Below are 17528 nucleotides of genomic sequence, written 5' to 3'. Positions count from 1 at the left end.
AAGTAGGTAGTAGGGGTATGGAACAGGCATGGGGCAGGGAAGGGAAAGGATAGTGGGGTAGGGCTGGAGGAAGATATTAGTACTGCCTGTAGGGTGTGCAGGGACATGGTGCTGGGGGCACAATAAGGCTGTTAGGTGCATCATCATCAGGAGGCTGTGCTGTGGAGCGGCAGAGATGCCGAGATAAGGAGAAAGCGCAGTGTTGGCGCTTTGGCACGACAGAAGGCCAGTCCTGATGAGTGGAGGGGGAGGGGGTGGGCAAGGGGAGCAAAATCCCAAGGGCCCAAGCTTCATGGGGGGCTAAGTTCTCAAGGGTTTGGATCTCCCAGTGTGCTCAGTTAGAAAATTTTAGACTGCTATTCTAAAATGAACTTTGTATCATATTTGATTTTAGAACATGTCCAAAGATGGCAGCTTTCATCTGCCATCGGCTCATGAGGGAGGTCAGTTTTGCCAGATCGGTAATATTATAGTTACACCTCCCCCAACATAAGATTCCATGTGGCAGTTCACTTCTAAATTGGCCGTTCTGTGGATGACTAAAGGAATGCATCCACTGACTGCCATCTAATAGGCTACTCTGAGTACATGGAAGCCATGTGATGTCATTAGCTTAATAATGCTGTACTGCTTCTGGTGCCACGTGGCTGTTGCTCGGGATTGTTATTAAATGAGCACTGCTTGCTTTACTTTGTTTCTAGTAATCCAGAATTTGAAACCAATGGAAATCTTACCAGTTAAAACTCTATTCCTCAGTTCTCTTCACGTCAACAGCAGATAGCATTAGCCACTGCCAAAGTAAAGAATTACTGTAACTATGTCGTCTCTGTTCCTATATCCTCATGAATATCTGTTACCCGTCAGCTGCAACTACTGGAGAGTAGTTACATAGTAAGGCATACAGTCACACATAGCAATACCAAGAGCTGACTGTAGTGTAGCTCCATTTCATCTCGAGACCTCTGAGTTTGCAACACTGACAGTGATTTGCTTTACAAAATTTTGCCAGTTGTGGGTTTGTTGTGCAAGGGTGTAAGTTTGATTCAAGTGATATTAATATTATGGAATCAAAACACTAGTCTAGTTTGTATAAATTTATCTCCTTGAGTGCACTTTTGTATATAACTTCCACTTATGGCCAGGCATGTAAACAATATGATATCTTTGCAGTGTCCAGCGGCAATGTATGAAACAGAAATCATTCCACTGATATTCAAGCTTCCTTTTGAATTTACAGAGAAATGTGCTAAAGTTGAAAAATTGGGAAATGGTGAGGATAAATCACTTTTTACTGTCTGGCAGCAACAATTTGGCCCCTGCCTCTGATCAAGTCTTTATCGGTAAACATCAGAAGTCGTCGTCATTGAAACAACTGCCAATGCATGCAAACTAAGAGTAGGCATATGCTGACTCATTATACAGTAACTAACAGTGAGTGACCATGAATGAAGAGCCATAATGTGCTTTCACGAAACATTTTTGTTACTTGCATGCGTCATTTCTGCCGTGGCAAATTATTGATATGAGACGCGAAGTTGCCAGTACTGTACAGCACTGTATCCCTACATCAAGCCTCATTACGCAGCCACTGTTATGTCCAAACAGTATAATCTGTTTACCATTTCTAAAGGCACAGTAGCGTGTTGCATACGGAACAAAGAGGTAAGTGTCACTGCCGTGTAAGGAGTGGAATGTTGCGGGGGAAGATCTCACATGGGCTGACAATATTTTCAACCCAAACTACTTTTTGAGCACTTGCTATGATGGAAATGAAGCACTGAAGTAACAAGGTTTTGCAAATGTGTGTAACAGTGACATTCATTTTCACAAGTTAAATTTGGTTGTGGCGAAATTATATTAAAGCCACAGCTCAAGGTCAAACAGTAAGCAGTTCACTACATAGTGGCTACTGCACTGCCACACAGTGCTAGACTATACTGAGTGGCAGCAGTGATGAAATTGCTGCAGTTATTGCATTTAAACTGAAAAAAAGTGCTGGATAAAAATCCCAGGCACAACATTCTGTGTCAGATTTCATACTAGGAGGTGAAAGCTATTCCACGGATAGGAATCAGTAGGTTTTAACAGTCAAATGATCTTTCCCAGTTCAAATGCACTCTGATTTCATCAGCTGATGCTGAACGCTGCTTTTTGATGTAGACAATCTTGTTGGCTAATGATCGATGATGTTTCATGTTCAACAACCTGAGAATGACACTGCAATTCAACTCAGACTAAGGTGAAATAAAAAGTTGCTTTAGCATTGAAGCCCTTATGGTTTTCACATTAAGTTTACACCTACAATATTACTTTATGATGTGATTTTCAAACTTTTTAATACAAGACAATTTTCTTCATTTTATAATGCATTTTCATAAGATTTAGGAAATTTATTAATCATCATAATTTATTAATCATCATAATCATTTGTAGCATTTTAAAAATATTTTTAAACACTCCTAAACATAACAGTTTTGATGTTGGAACTTCAAGCACTTTAAATTCCACAACTAAGGAAATAGAAGTAGTAAAATGTGGCTCACCTAATCATCAAAAACAGTTTCCAGCGCATATCAGTTACCATGCATTTCTTACATCTCTACAACATCTTCACAACAGTGAAAGTGCCCCCTGTAACTTGTTAGTTTAGAGTGGAAGTCCAACAAGCATTATTTTGTTTTCCTTGCCACCTACTTTCTAGTGAAGCTGAGACAGGTCATTTACATTTATCTTCAAAATCAGGATATTAATATTAATCAAAATGGAAAAAAATTATGTGACAGGATCACAGAGCATCAATCTAGCAATCTCCATAGAGATGTTCCTTGAAAAGGCAAAACTTTGAAATTCAGTTAAAATGATCTAATACTATATTCCAAAGAATTGAGAAACAGAGTGAAAATTAAGCATATGTTTGGAAACAGATACTAATGAGATTATCTGATGTGGCATTATTTCTCAGTCAAACAAGCTTAGCCTTCTGAAACCCATCTCAGAAAATTTGAGAGCCAAATAACGTGTAAATTTTCATGGAATATTAGAGCTCTTGAGCCACTATGACCCATTTCTTGCAAAACATATTAGCAAGGTTGAAGATAGACAAGAAGCAGGAAATTGTTTGCAAGTACATTATCTGTCTAATGATATTCAGAATGAACTTATTTCTAGTTATATCCATCCTGATGGGAGTTATGCTGATCCTGTCGGGAGTGTCATCTTAGGACAGAGAGACAATACAAAGTATTTTTCAATTATTGTTGATGCACGTCCTGATTAAAATCATGTTGAAAAGGCTACATTCATCCTGCATTATATTTACTTCAATAAGGTAGTTGGTAAATATGAAATAAATGGACAATTTTTGAAATTCCTAAGTCATAATCAGAAAACAGGAGTTGCTGCTCCACATTTAATTCAATCAACACTTGTAAGACATTCAATTTCTATCAGTGAGTGCCATGAAGAAAGTTATGATAGTGGAAGCTATGAGAAACCTCTGTAAGAAAATTTTGTAAAAAGTAATAATGAAAATATTAGAAATAATGCCACTCTGTTTAGCGTTCATTAAGTACTTTAGGGGCATATGTGTCATGGCTGTCCAATTTTGTTCATGTAAGATGTGTCATTGCTGTCAAAACCTGTTAATGTAAGAAGTGTCATACCTGTAAAATCTTATTAATAAAACTGAACGCTCAAGAGGAACGTGCCACGACTATGCAGGTTATGCAGAACTCACAGAAAGTAAGCAAGCAGTATAGCACCATCAACATGCAGAGGGGAAAGTGTTTTACTCAGTCACAGTCCCTGCAGTGTGGTAACCTCTATGTAACGCCAGTGAGACAGCTGAGGAAACACTGAAATGTTAGCAACACCACCTGTGTTTAACAATCACTCCAAATGAGGTAGGACATTTCCCGAAATTAGGAAAGCAGTAAGGGTAAGTAGGAACTAAGTGATAAGACTCCCTGTGAACACACTAGCATACTATAAATAATGGGTTGTAGAAAATGAGCAGTGGGTAGAAGTTAGCAGTTGAGAGCATTTAGCCATCACAGTAATGCAGCAGTCAGAGATGGAAGGAATACCAAGAAACCTGGATGTCACAGAGCTGAGTGCCATCCACCAGTAAGCAATATGTAAAGAAGTCTGTTTTCCATTTTGGAAAACAATTGACTTGGATAAGTATAGAGAAATAGAAATAGTGCATGTCTTTGCCTGTGTGTCAGATAAGTCAGATGAATAAGAGCAGTCTGCACTTGCCTCTTTTAGTGAGCTAATACAGGTGGATCTATAAAAAATTAAAATGATTTGTAGTACTTCATCTCTGAGAAAGCTGAGTGATTAAGGCAGCAAAGTGATGTGTATGTATTCTGTATAAGTAAGCAGAAGTAATTGAAAAGCATGTGGGTCCAAAGGAACATTGCATCGTAATTGGAATAACATAGGCACTGCAATATCGTATTTATCTGCCTTCACTGGGCTAGAGACTTTCAAGTAATATGTCCCACCTGTACAGGAAAATACATAATGGATGTACAAGTACAAGTCAAAGACACATAGTTGACCACACGTGGAAGTTTGGGTTGCTGTCAGTTGCACTCAGATAGCCTAGTGTTAAGGCAACCACTCACAATAAGTGGGAAATCCAGGTTCAAGTCCCAGTCTGGCACAAATTTTCATTGTCATCATTCCATTATACAACTGATGGTTGTGATAGACAAAAAAGAAACCTACTCACCAAGTGGTGGCAGGAGAATACAAATAAATATAAAAGGTATTAAAATTGATGTTTCTTCTGAAATGTGGATTACATATTCTTCATCTGACCCCATGCCTGGGAAAGACTGGACAAGTTCTTGGACCATCTGAACTCATGACACCCCAACATAATTTTCTCCATGAAGTTACAGAAAGTGAGTCAACTTCTGTTCCTGAATGCCCTGGTCAAGAGGAAAGTAGACAGCACCTTCTGGCACAGTGTTTATTGAAAGCCAACACTTATATCTGCCGGTTGACAGCTGCCATCACCAGCACAGAAGTGCTTCAAACATTTGTCCGCTTCTGTCTTCACTGACAATGGACATATGCAAAGCATTATATTTCACCAGAGAACCTTATACACAGGAAGAAGAACAAGAAGAAGGGAGCAGGAATGTAGACTTCCGACCGTGTGCAGGCCCTGTCTCTGCCAAGATCAGGAGAATCCAAAATAAAAAGTGTATTCCAGCCACCCAACACCATGGCTCTTCTTGGAATGGTCAAGTATTATCTGGGGTCATTGTGAACATGGTATGGCTTATATCAGTCAAACCACAAGAACAGTGGACATAATATGTAAGGAACACCAAAGACATACTAGTCTAGGGCAAGCCACAAAATCATCAACAGCAGAACACAGCCTGGAGCATGAACACACCATCAGTTATGATAAAATCAGGATGCTGGCCCAAACCCCCAGATCCTGGGATAGTGTCATCAGTGAATCAATTGGAATCAAGATGGTGGAAAACATAATCAAACAGGACACAGGATACCAACTCAGCCTTGCATGGAATCCAGGAATCAAAATGCTACGGAAACACTGAATAAAAGTTCTCAGCTCCAGGAATGAACCTTTAACAACTGCATGTGGAAATGATGATCAGACCACAAATGGAGTACCAGTACATGACCACAGTGGGTGCGGATGAGATACGAAACATCAACAATCTGAGACCTCAGGGATTACACATCATGGGAGCAGATCTAATACGGTACAGCAGATGGTGGTCTACACTGCAAGAGGCTGCTGTAGCAAGGATGGACACAATACAGAACTCCAGCAGCAGCTCATGATTGCGGAGCATGTCTTGTGGGCATGAACTGAATACAAAAAACCAGGAGACTGGCACAGTGAATGCCAATAGTGGTGCGAGACTGCAGGGAATGCACCTTGTGGGAGCAGAGCAAATACAGAACACCAGGAGATGGCCTCCATTGCAGGAGACAACCGCAGCAGGTGTGGATGGAATAGGGGACAGCTGGAGCAATGTAGAAGTGTTCCTTGCATGTGCAGATTGAAGAAGAAACACCTGATCCAGAGTGGACAGCAGATGGAAATCCAGGCACTACTCTGGCATAAACAGGGGACTGAGTCAGCAAGGCAGCCAGTTTCAGGAAACAACTGATAAAACATTGAGTAACAGCATCAAAATATTGAGTTGGGAAGATGTGGATTACTGGTAGAATACCTGATTTCAGTGAGATGTCAGACTATGTGGTGTTTCCAAGTGCTCCAAAACGATACAAATAAGAATGTGGGGTGAAATTTCTTGCCAAGTTTGTAGACTTCATTGAGTGACACCCCCAATGAGGGATTCGTGATGAGAAATATGAAAACCAAAAGTAGTAACTGAAAAACAATTTATTCTTCAATCAGTTCTTAATAGTTGATGAGTTTGTTACAGAAACTAAATAAACCACTGTATATTGGTGAACATTTTTTTTTAATGCAAGAAAAACTATACTACTTATTAAATTTCATACAAAGAGTGCAAAACATACAAAATTCTTCCCTTATATCTTTCTTATGAAACAAAAATTTTACTTCCAGAACTTCAATGACATCAATTAAACAAAACATGTTCTGTGAATGAAAGCTTTCAGGAGAAATTCCATTCGTGAAATTTATCTTCTTATAGATCAGATCCATCTAACAATGAAAACTCCAGGTAGGAATATCAAAAATGTAGGAAAAGACAGATTGCTACTTAATGTAAAGAAGACACGTTTTCCATCTGCACCTTGACATGTCTTCCTTACGTTAAGTAGCAGTCTGTCTTTTTCTGCACTGTTAAAAGTATCATCCTGTAGTAATAATGGTAAGTTTCTGACTCACCATGTTAATATTTGGGTGGGAAATGGAAACTTAGCCTCCTGTTCAGTGCCTTCACCCCCTCTCTTGGTGATCTCAGACTATTCACAAGATAGAGGGTGTCCAGAAAGTAGTGACGAATATGAAAGTGTTATAGAACATAACAAAATTTGTTGAAAGTTTATGTTTTTCTACACACACATTAAGTAACTTCTCTGATTTATATATGAAAAATTATATCTTCCATATGACCAGCCAAGGCCATGCAGCAATGAGTAGTGCATTCATTGAAGTTCTCGATGACATGTTCACAAACATCTGGTGGGATGCCATTAACCCTTTTAATTTCATCCTTCAATTGGTGTATTGTTTGTAGTTTGTTTACATACACTTTTGATTTTACAAATTCCCACAAAAAAGTCACAAGGCGTGAGATTGCATGGTCTGGCAAGCTGTTCCTCGTTGCCATGCAGAGAGATAATTTTCTGATGAAACTTTTAATTCAGCAGTACAATCATTTCATGGGAAGTGTGACATGTTGCACCACCTTGATGAAATCAAAAATTGGCACTTTCATCAATAAGAGGTAAAAAACAATGAGAATGCATGTATCGGTAATGGTTGCCATTCACAGTGACAACAGCTCCCTCATCATTTTCAAAAAAGTATGGGACAATCCCTCCTCCTGCCCAGGACCTGCACCACACTGTCATGCATTGTGGATGTATCTCATTTTCCACAGTCACTCTCGGATTTTTGTTACCCCAACTTCCACAGTTCTACTTATTGACATACACACTGAGGTGGAAGTTCACTTCATCTGAGAAAATTATTCTTTTTGTGATGTTCTCCTTCTCTGCTTATCTACCCAAGACCTCTTGCCCAAATTGATGTTTCTTTCCATGATCTGCAGGCTTCAACTCTCGTGTAAGTTGGATCTTGTACAAGTGCATTTTCAGATCTTTTGAGAGAATTTCATGCAGTGAAATTGGTGATAAATTCAATTGTTGAGCTTGTCAGCAAACCAATTTTCTGGGGCTTATGGTCACATTGTCATACATGACAGTAATGTTTTCTTGTGGTCAAACAAAATGTGGTTACACTGTCTTCTTAACATTTGAAACAGAACTCATGGTCTCAAATTTCCAGATCAACTTCTGACCTAATGACTCAGTTGAAGCAGCTTACGTCCGAGTGTCACATGCAATTCATGAGCGGTTGCCCTGGCACTTTGACTGTTTTTGTAATAACCTTTTTTCACTTGGATATGTTTCCCAGCTGTCATCTGCTCCATGATGAAAGTAAACTTCAAACAACAATGCTCACCACACAAAAAGTGAGTTAACGAGCATTGCATTCTCATTTAAATATATAGCCGAAAGAGTCAGCAGATTGACCAAGAGATGGGGAAACTCACTCGCGTCTATCGTCTATTGAGGCCTAAGTGCTGTAGTGTGCGAGTGAGACAGACTAGAACCTACATCATAGAGAAAACCAGTAGAGGGCATTTGCGGCCAGGGAGCAGCTTAAATTGGCAATAAAGGGAAACATTTATGGAAACTATTAAATTCTGTAGTAATTCAAGGAATGAAGCCACAGTACTTTTAATCTGGCATCCCCCATAAATTTTCATGGTGATCCCAATAAAACTTGAATATTGATCATATCTATTATAGTTTAGGGTTTACTGCTAAAGAGAAATTAACAAGTTTTGTAACAAAGACCTGAATGCTAAAATTAGAATGCTTTGGTCGATCTTAACGATTGACATTTCATATAGAAGCGCATCATTAAAATGACAAATGTTGTAAATATCAACTCTGTAACTTTACTTGTTTAAAAGATATAGTAAATTTAAATTATCAGTGTTTTCAGTTAAGCATCAGTACATCATTTACTCCACACAAAACACCTTGAATGATGACAGCATGACATCTTATTGAATTATTAGGTAATAGAATATTTGTTGTAAAGTTTAGTGCACAATAGTTATTTTTGTTCTTTATTTATTTATCAGAAAGGACATTGGTGCAAGGCTACTGACCATGGCATTCAAAGCTAAGAAGGAAATTGTATTGGTTTTATGTAAAAGGATTTAACATTTATTATGTAATGGATATTATTGTTAGTTTACTTAGAACATGAAAGTGGTCAAGCTTTGATTATTTACATATGTTAAAATGTAAAATAATTTAGTATAAGCTATAGCCAATCAGATGGATGACCTCAGGAAGGGGAACTGCCCTAGTCACTTGAGCGAGAATGTTCTGCGCATGGGATGGGCGGGAGGGGATGGGCAGAGGGACAGTGCTGGTGCACACGTGAAAGCAGACACTTCTGGTCTACACACCATAGGGAACAGTTTGGATTGAGACACGAAAGCAGTGTGGTATGACGGAACTTTGTCTCTGAGCGGTCGTGTGAATGACGAGATCGAGTATCGGACTTAAGTTTCGAGATAAGATTGTGAATGATCGAACTATGTCAAATGGATATGTGCTCGAGTGTAACAATAACACTAAATAAGACCACTTTTGCTACTAGTTTTCTTTCTGAATAAACATTATTCTAACCATATTGCAACTGTGTGGCCTACATCATTTATGGGTCATTAATTTAGTTCCCAGCATAAGTATTACCATTATTATATGTTACGTTAACTTTGTGGTCCATAAACTTGCCATCAGCCAGACAATTTAACCAAAGGGTCACAAGTGTTTAATTTAGGAGTGTAATGTGACACATGCAGTTCAACCCCTAGACAAGTTTGAGCCAAGACATTTCGACAAAGTGGAACTGCATGTGAGCCTGAAGATCTTTGGGATGTTAGCATGTAGTTGGGGGTTCGTCCAGGATAGGACTTTGGAAAGTGTTAGTTGAGAGATAAAAATCTTGCAAAGTGTTGGAATAGGATAGGAATTTGGAAAGTGTTAGTTGCGGAATATGAACTCTGGAAAGATTTAGAATTGGATTTGAATTCTGCAAATTGTTTCCAAAAGTATTATCTGAACTTCAATAGGCAGGACCTCTCACAAAAGTTAAATGAGAGATAGGTTCAGGATTGAATATTAGGTTTCTTTAATAGCTGTGAAATTACAATTGTAATTCTCACAGTTAACTACATTCTGTGGTCTAGGGCCCAAGTCTGTGGCAGTTTAGGCAGTTTACGTGGGGGCTCTGAGCTACAAATTTTTCAAAAGTCATGTGCACCGAGTTTTAGCAGTGCTTAGAAGTGAGAAAACAAGTAATGCGGAAAAAGAAGTGACATCAAAAGCATGTGGTTCCAGCCAGCAGTGGCATCTTCAATGGTGATACATCACGCATTGGCAGTTGCAGTACCACAACAGAGTCTATGAGATCTTCAGCGTCGGCTTCAACTGGAACATCGGCAGCAATACAATGGCAGAAGGATCCAGCATGTCAAACCTAAGTACCTGCGCTGATGGTGAGATTATATATGATTCGGTGGTTCAATAGTCAATAGTAGATGTCACTAATATTAAGCAGTTGGCCTGTTTGCGTGGGTCCGAGAATACTAGCAAGCCACTTAGCCCAAAATCGGAGCGGGAGAGCATGATTGGCAGTGAATTTAGTAGGACAAGTAGTCTGAAATCAGGCAAGGGAGATGAATTTGGGGGAGACATAATGTCACAATTAACACTCTCTGCACCAAGCCCATGAAATTTACTAGCTTCTGTACTTCCAAAAATCACCAAGCCCGTAGAATTTATGGGCTACAGTGTTTCCATTGAGTATCATCTCTTTCACATTATTCTGATGGCTTTGGACAGTGGTATGGGCTTCTGGGATCTTAGTTCAGGCTTGTGTTCACAGATGGCACAAGAAGTATCTTTCTCTCAGAGACATTTGAGGAGTAATATGTCTTAACACCCACATTGGCACGCAGCACTTCATTCACACCAGTGCCGGCACACGGCAAATTGCAGGTTGTGAACTTTGTTCGAAATGGCACGGAGGGTACTATCCAAATGGGAAATAAGTGACTTACTCTTGATAGAAGAGGTTTTAGATGAAACAGAGAGTGCAAAAGAGGATGAGGAAGAGAACAACATTTTTTGAGGTACGTGAATTATTGCTTATATATTATATGGTGTTGTTACTATTTACACAAAAAACTTATTCCATGTAATGCATTTTGTTAGGCTTTGCTGCAACCACACTGTCACAGGCTATATTATTCTTTTCAGTTGATGATCTGAACGAAAGTAGCTTGTCAGAAGGGGCTGGAAGTGATAATGAATTTCAGTATGCACAAGCTTGATGTTTCTGTTGCTGAAGCTGACATCTGGAGTCCAGCTGATTTTTTACCATCTTTGTCTATCAACACAATGCCAAGAAAAATATTTGAAGACATCAATTCTGCAAGTTCGGTATTCAACTGTACTAAAGTGTTTCTAATGGACAAAGATAACAGAGACTTGAAAGCACAAACAAATCTATATGCTGTGCAAACAATTATAAAGAAATGCAGTAAAAATGAACTGACACCTCATTCATTATTGAGTTCATGGAAGCTAGTTATGTTGACTGAAATGAGATGTTTCTTGGGCAATGTTTTCCATATGTGTGTTTCCAGAAGGCCATGAATGGCAGATCACTAGTGCTCTAATCCAGTTGTAAGTTGCAATTTCTGTCCGCTTATAATGAGCCGTTTGCAGTACAATCAGATACTTTCTTGCTTACATCTCACTGATATTCATAAGAAAAAAAAGCCAGGAGAAGAGGGATTCATCCACTCTTAAAAATCCTTCCTTACTACAACAGGCTGAGGGAACATTGTATTCCAGCATATCGTCCATCAGAAAAACTTTCAATAGATGAAGTTATATGCCAATTTTGAGGTTGTGTAAGTTTTCGAGTGTACATACAGAAAAAACCTCACAAATACATCTTGAAGCTGTACACTGTTGCAGAAGCAAGCAGTGGTTATGTCCTCAATTTTGAAGTGTATGCTGGAAAGCAGGCGCTCGACAATGCATCATCAGCAGTTGTCTTGAGGCTCCTGTCTGAAGGCAATCTGTTGCATAAAGACCACACCGTGTACTTAGACAGATTTTATTCGAGTCCAGATCTGTCTCAGCAGTTGGTTCAAGCAGGAACTGGTGCTGTAGGCACTGTGAGCAAGTCGGGGAGATTGATGCCCCAAGATTTAGTAGCAACTAAACTACAGAAGGGAGAAATGACATACAGACGTAGAGGTAATGTGTTGTCAATGAAACGGAAGGACAAGAGGGATGTGTATGCATTATCAACTAGACATATGACATCATTTGGTACACACACAAAAAGGAATGGTACATTTGTACTGAAGCCATTTCTAGTTCTAGATTACAATTGCAACATGGCTGGGGTCGACCTTGCAGACCAATGCTTACAGTACAATGTATTTCAGCACAGGACAGGGAAATGGTGGAGCAAACTGTTTTTTCAGCTGCTGCTTATGAGAGTGTCAAGTTCCTTCTTGTTGTATAATTTGGTGCACCGGAAGATAATGACAACCACTGACTTTTTTATAACACTCGCAGCTGAGTTCACTCAGGAGGTAGCGCAAAAAGTCACTGGTACAAATGTACGAAGTGGAACTGTGGCAGATTATCACAAAGGCATTTTCTGCAGCACATACCATCAACATCCAAGAAGTATGCTGCATGTGTGTGCCTTGCATGCAGCCCCAGGAGCAAGAAAGGAACTGGAAAAGCTACCCGCAAAGAAACGTGGTACCAATGTGAGCAGTGTGGTGTTGCATTGTATATGGAACCTTGTTTCAAAATATACCACACACAGAAACATTATGATTCTGTGTGAGAATTAAGAGTGGATATAAATAAAATATTTTCACTTTATAAAATTTTTGATGTATTTTATTTGAATATATGACTTTTTTAAATTTACAAAAACATGGCAGTTAATTATGTGATTACCTTCAAACCTTATTAAATAAAACATAAACATCTCACCATAATTTAAAAGTAGAAGGAAGTATAATTTAAATGGTGGGCTATTTGTCAAAATACATTAACAAATGCCACCACAGCAGCTCTCCAAATATTGATAAAGTTGTTTGGTTTCTGGAGCCGGGTACACAGAATAGAGCTGGAACTGAGAGTATTAACACAAATTATAAGAGGATTGGGATCCAAACTGATTCTGTTAAAACCGATATAGGATCCAAAATCTTCTGATAAAACCAATATGGTCAACATAACTTTAAAAATTGATTTGGTTCAATTGCATTTTATTGGCAGTACACTTAGAAAATGTAGCAGACCTACTAAGGAGACTGCCTACACTACTCTTGTCCGTCCTCTTTTAGAATACTGCTGCGTGGTGTGGGATCTTACCAGAAAGGACTGACGGAGTACATTGAAAAAGTTCAAAGAAAGGCAGTACGTTTTGTATTATTGCGAAATATGGGAGAGAGTGCGACAGAAATGATACAGGATTTGGGCTGGACATCATTAAAAGAAAGGCGTTTTTCGTTGCGACGGAATCTTCTCTCAAAATTCCAATCACCAACTTTCTCCTCCAAATGTGAAAATATTTTGTTGACACCAACCTACATAGGGAGGAATGATCACCATGATAAAATAAGGGAAATTAGAGCTCGTACAGAAAGATATAGGTGTTCATTCTTTCCATGCGCTATACGAATTGGAATAATAGAGAATTGTGAAGGTGGTTCAATGAACCCTCTGCCACGCACTTAAATGTGATTTTCAGAGTCCCTATGTAGATGTAGATGAATCCAAAATAGCTTTGGTTATGAAAGACAAAGTAAGTAAAATGGCTAGTGGAATCGAGAAATTGATAGATGGAAAATTAAAAACCATTCGGGAAGAGATGGGCAAAATTTCTGATGAAGTTGACGCTAAGATAGATGAAGGGGAAAAAAATGTCAGTGGTAAGGTGGAGAAGCTGGAGGCAGATATGGGAGACAACATAAGAAATTGTATGAGTATGCAAGATGCTCTAATGGCTGAGACAACAGAGGCTATTAGCAATTTACCCATTCGAATAGGTAAAGGGGAGAAAGAAGTAGATAAAATAATGGTACAAGTAGAAGCTGGCATTAAAATTGAAAGTAGTGAAGTTAAAAAGCAAATCAATGAAATAGAAAGTCAATTGAATGCTTTAGCTGCACATCAAACCTCTACAGTGATCAGTGTTCCATTGATGAACTCAGGATCAGCCAAATGTTTTGGAGACGATGGGAAATATCACCCAGTAAACTTTTTAGCAGCATGCAGGGATGGTTTTATAAGGGGAATGTCTGATGAGGCAAAGATAAAATTCGTGAAAAGACATTTGGAAGGTGAGCTGCAATCATGGGCAAATATACATAGTGGTAAGTTCACTACCTACAAAATATTTGAAAGCAGTTTCCTGAACAAATTCTGGAGTGAAGCGAAGCAAATGTGACTCCAAAACGAGTTTCTGAATGGGCCAACATTTCAATATGGGAACGGGTCGATGCAAGAATTTTGTAAATTTGAACTTGTGAGATTAATGCATGTGAAACGTCCACTGGGAGTGCTTACTGAAATTAAAACACTAAAAAGGCGGTTACCGGAAAATTTGTAGTGGGATCTAGTGCACAGCCCTAGCAACTCAATAGATGAATTATTGGACTTTGTAGAAAAATTAGAACAGGCATTGAAATTTAAACCGCAAAGTAAGCAGACAAATAGTTTTCAAGTGGAAATCATAACTACAGTCAGAATGATTACTATGAAAGACATCCGAGAAGTTATCAACGGAACATAAACAGCAGTTTTGATACGGGAAACAGAAGAGGAACACATCTAATGATGAATTTCAAAGGGGTAATGGGAACGGGTACTTTTGTCACAGGGACTGACACTGAGAATGTAGACTTGAGGGACTGGCACCTGGTGAAATGAACCAGCATAATGAGAGATCGGGAAACTAAGTTTCACCGCATCTCAGGTCCAGAGATGTCAAAATAAACCAGTGATGAATAGGACGTGAGTAAACGGATTTGCGAGAGGTGTTAATATGTTGGCAGAAAGGTGTCAGAATATTGAAATGAAATTAGTAAGAGATGAGAATCAAATAGTTAAATTTTCAAATTGGATTGTACATAAAAGGTGTAATCTTAAGATAATGAAAAATAACAATAAAGGTGTTGATGGCGATTTAGGGCTAAATGATTTGTTTTATGAATGTGAGACGAAAGAGTGTGTGAATGTTAATACAATGAAAGATTCTATGTGCCAAACAGAGGCTGAGATGGAGCTGAATTTGGTGGCATTAGATGGTATAGAAAATTCTAAAGAGGTACTAACCAGTGGTAATGATTATAGTGATGAATTTGATGATGTTTCAGGTGATATTGTGATGGCAAAAGTTGTTAAGGAGGTTAACAAAGGTGGCGTAGTATTATTCTTGTGAGCTGTTGATGAATTTGTGTGCATATCGGCAGATATTGGAGAATTATTTTTGAAGGAAGGTAGTGATGATGTTTTATGTGCTGAAGTTATGAAAATTGAAGCTGCTGGTATTGATACTTCAGAGGAAGGAATCTGTGCAAATATTTCTACTAATGGAGATGAACTTGAAAGTGTGGATGGATCTGTGGATCTTGAATGTTTGAGAATGAATGTGAACCTGAATTAGAGTGCGATCTGAAATTAATGTGGCACTGGAGCGTTTAGGAGAGGAAAAGGTATTATGCTCAGGTTTAAATCAAAATTCAGCGGTACTGTTGATTCTGAAATTGCACGATGCCATAGCTACAATTTATGTGATGTAATGGCAGAGGAAAGAGGATGGTGAAACTATGAACGGTTCTTATATTGGTGATTTGTTGATGGATGTACATGAGGTTTTATATAGCAAGTTGAAAGTGCTGATTGTGAAGGCGTTTGTAATGACAAGGAAGTAAAAGTTATGCTTTATTTCATGGTAATGTTTTAGCTACTAAGGTTGATAATGTTAGGGGGGATACAGTATTTTTGATTCTAATATAGAAAGTGATATTTGGACAGAATGGTATGTTAAGGAGGAATGTGATTTTACTGTAACTGACTGGCAATGGTATGGTAGAACATTATGATCGTTATTGCCTCAGCCATGGATTTGAGAGAAATTTAAGATGGCAAGAGGTCTAGAAGGGAGAAAAAATTAGTTTATACGCACATTTGGAGGAGGTCAGAGAACACAATTATCTGGTGAACAATACCAAATCAAAAAATCAGTGCACAGTATGCACATAGATTTTTGGGGGTATATAAGTGATTTATTTATGTGTATGAATGTTTTAGGCTTAAGTTTTTGGATGGTTTTATGTTTGCTGTAATTCCCAAATTATAAGTTATGGTCACACCAATTTGGGTGCATGGAGGTCGGAGAAATTTGGAAAATGAAAATTAATAGTGCTTACCTTGGAAGAGGGACGTATGTTTATCTACTTATCTGAGATTATTTTGGGGGAATAATTTATTGTTGTATGGAGTAAAGATTTGTGTATGGAGCTTCACTGCACAGAATTAAACTAAGGGGAGATTTGTTCATATTTGTTGTTAGTTTTGGTCTAAGGGAGTTATTTAAATTAAAATAAAATATTAATTTTCCAATGAAGTCGACTGGGAATCTGTCACAAGATGGATGTCTCTAGTAGAACTTGAATAACATGTCAGAATCATTGAAATATTTATGAGCATCTTGCAACCACCGTAAATCAATTGTTTGCTGTCTAGTTTAGATCTCTTTATATCGATTCCACTGGGGAAGCGTTCAGTGCAGATCCTGGGTGGTTTCAGAGTGTGTTTGTTTTCTGGTATCTACACCCAATTCGAATTTCAACAGATTTGTTCCTAAAAAACGTTGGTGATGGAATGCAGAGCCATACTGAATTTCGGCAGGGTACTCAGCTCCGAATCTATGGAGCACTGCTGGAGACTTCGTTGTGACAAAAAGGTTGTGTGAAAGTAAGCACAGTGGTGCTGATATTTCTGTGGCATTTCAATAGACAGTCGATTTTGATAAATGTATAGTTTTATTTGGGATTTAATTAATATGGCACAATTCATAATTTATGTTATATATAAGTTTCTTTAAATTTGAGGCATGCTGCATCAACGCCACTACAAATAATTGCACTATTGATCTGGTACTTAGGATATTTATGTTATTGTATTATGAATTTGTGTCTTGTAAATTTGGGTGCTACTTCATAACATATATGGCATGCCAACATGTTATGAAATGGGGGTGTTAATGAGCATTGTGCTCTGTGAAACTAACCATGTCATCCAGGACTGTCTGTCACAAAGGGCGCAGATTCACCACGAGATGGGGAAACTCACAGGTGTCTGTTGTCTATTGAGGCCTAAGTGCAGTCATGTGTGAGTGAGACAGATGAGAACCTACATCATAGGGAAACCCAATAGAAGGCATTTGTGGCCAGGGAGACGTAGCAGTGTTAAATACGGTGGACCTAAAAATCGGCCATAAAGGGAAACATTTATAGAAACTATTTAATTCTGTAGTAATTCAATGCTAAAATCTGAGCATCATTAAAATGACAAATGTCGTAAATATCAACACTGTAACTTTATTTGTTTAAAAGATATAGTAAATTTAAATTATCATTGTTTTCAGTTAAGCATCAGATCATCATTTCCTCCACACA

The sequence above is a fragment of the Schistocerca americana genome, chromosome 7 (assembly GCF_021461395.2).
Source record: "Schistocerca americana isolate TAMUIC-IGC-003095 chromosome 7, iqSchAmer2.1, whole genome shotgun sequence".
Taxonomy (NCBI): domain Eukaryota; kingdom Metazoa; phylum Arthropoda; class Insecta; order Orthoptera; family Acrididae; genus Schistocerca; species Schistocerca americana.
The sequence above is the reverse complement of the archived record's forward strand: the minus strand, read 5'-3'. Positions refer to the sequence as shown.